General features: G+C 36.4%; 1 protein-coding gene and 1 long non-coding RNA gene across 2 annotated transcripts in view; both read left to right on the forward strand.

Moving 5' to 3' along the window:
- LOC143962135 (E3 ubiquitin/ISG15 ligase TRIM25-like) overlaps positions 1 to 2,500 on the forward strand; it is a 167,505-nt gene that overhangs the window by 132,773 nt on the left and 32,232 nt on the right. The window lies entirely within an intron of this gene.
- On the forward strand, positions 170 to 839 carry LOC143964341 (uncharacterized). The gene is made up of 2 exons (XR_013271123.1): positions 170 to 415; positions 523 to 839. It is a non-coding gene; the product is annotated as an uncharacterized LOC143964341 (long non-coding RNA).

The following is a 2,500-nucleotide window of genomic DNA, read 5'->3' on the forward strand; positions in this document are numbered from 1 at the left end:
TTAAATAAAATATTAAAATTATCTATTCAATGTTTTGCTTTTAGCGCAAGATAATAGTCCAGCAGCTGTTAGCGAGGTACCCCGCACGAGACATTGACTGTGCCTTCCCAGTGAATCCAACGGTTACTTCGTCGAGTGTTGCCTCATCCACATCAGAAAATCTAGAAACTGCCGATGACAGAATAGGCAACATAGACTGGTGTCAGTGTCAATGCTGTATACCAATGGCTACCCAGGTGGAATCAGTTTGTTGCCGGGAAACAGCCGAGGTAGACGGATGCATACCAGAGGGAAGGAAATGCATAACAGAGGCAGATATTTTCACGTCTCAAATCGCAACAGAGGAACACGTCAGACTAATGTTTACCATGTTGTATTTAGAGGAACGTCCTGTTGTCGATGCCGACAACAATAGGTCAGTGAATTTGTTAATATTATTACATGAGACTACCCATCGTTTTAAATTAAAAGGTCTCTTAAAGTTATCTGTTTGTTTTAAATCAAAACAATGTTTTATTTCAGGAGATTACGCAAAACAGCGTATCGTGCTTTTATTGCATGGATCTACGTTTTTTTAGGGAAGGGGAATCGTAGGGTCATCCCATCGTGTGCTGTAAAAGTAGTGCGTCAGACCTTTCCAGATCCAAATGGGAGTTATGTTGGATTTCTTTACTCCGAGGACTATGACGCATCGGAAATGGCGTTTCACTAAATTACTTTTTTTAGTTTTTACAGTTGACCTTTTTTGCATTTTTTAATTCTATATATTATTAATGTTAGCAGTTTATTTGATTTTGGAATGTTTTTAGTAAAATTTATAAATAAAAAAATTAAATTTATTAGAATGAGTTATTTGTATTATTTCTAAGAGGATCAAAGTTAATAATTAATTCGATGTGTACGATAAGAGTATGCACTACCTAAAACAACAGATGCAACAAACTTAGCAATATATAAAAAATTTTAATACTATTTGGTGAAAAAAAGATAGGACAACAGACCATAACAAGTCAACATGAAACAATCAAAAACATTTGCAATTTTAAAGTTTTGTAGTGCCTTGGAAAGTGCCGAATATAGCAATGTCAATTCAATCATTTAAATATGACACACTTATCAAGTTCATTTTACACCTGTTGGAAAGCGTGTCATATGCTCAAGCACCGCCGCACTTGTTTCCGGCCTCTCAACAGGCGCTATGTTTTTGGGCATCAGAAGATTTTTTGATGTCCAAGAACTATGTATTGTGCCCTCGATGATCGAAATCATGTTTGCAAGCATTTCAAAAGTGTGGTCAGTGTTCATCTTTTGAAATACATTGCGAACAATCCATTTTTTACGGCCACGTGGAAATTCCAAGTTTTTCCTTTCCACCAAAATCTCATCACCACTTGCATCCTTTTTTTTTGTCAGAGCCGGTTTACGTATCACATTATGATTGTGGCATAATGCCGCCAATTTAGTTCTTGCATCCATTGAATCCATTTTAAAATGGATTCTTTTGGGCCTATACTTTAGAATCATGCTGTGATACGTTTCGATGACCCCAGTCTGACAAAAAAAAGTGAGATGTTTCATGTCCTTTGCCAACTGAGGGTCCAAAACAATTGAGGATAATGCGTGAAATGCAGGGGTGTGTATGGTTAGCCAAGGAACAGTCGGAGAATGCACATCGATCTCATCATGTTGGCATTTGTGCTCTGTATCTCCAATTTTCCATACATGTACATTTACTACATGATGTAGTAGAGATTCCCACAGAAGCTTAAAACGTTCCTCGCTTCCATTGCAATCTCGACTACACCAATAGAAATGTGTCAATATGGCTCGAATCCACGGCTGAATTGGTCGATACATTTTTTTTTGGGAAATTTGCATAAGTTTACATTTTAAATTTTTCACATAATGCCAGATGTCGAATTGATGATTAATATTTTGGTACTTTTCCGTTGTTAATAATTTTCGTATACCGGTGTGTCGATCTGTTCCAACGAATTGAATATCTAATTTTTGATCAATTAGCCGATCTAAACATTTAGTAAAACCAAATTTTTCCATAGCAACTGATGAAGTTGTTTGAGATACCTGCACCAACTCATAATCCACAATTTTTTTGCTAAAGAGATCCATGAAAGTGTATGTAGAGTATTTTGCGGAAAAACCAGGACTATCGCACTGACCATCACCCACAAGACACAATGGTTTTTTTGCCAATTCATTCAGTACATTTGCATGGTCTTCTTGCCAACAGTAATCAATCGTTTTGAATATATAATTAGATTGTGCCAAATTATATGAGGATTTGCCAAAGATTGTGATACCACAAAAATCAAATATTTCACGGATTTTTGTGTAACTTCCACCGCTTAAACAAATAGATCCTGCTAGCAAAATATTCCCAGCAGGATAACTTTTTATTTTCGGTTGGCTTTCCCACAGCTTTAATCTATGGCTAGCAGAACATGTGGAAAAGACCAACAACATTGTTCCAATTGTAGTT

The sequence above is a fragment of the Lithobates pipiens genome, unplaced genomic scaffold, assembly GCF_037356315.1.
Source record: "Lithobates pipiens isolate NorthernLeopardFrog02 unplaced genomic scaffold, aLitPip1_a1.2 Scaffold_8, whole genome shotgun sequence".
Taxonomy (NCBI): domain Eukaryota; kingdom Metazoa; phylum Chordata; class Amphibia; order Anura; family Ranidae; genus Lithobates; species Lithobates pipiens.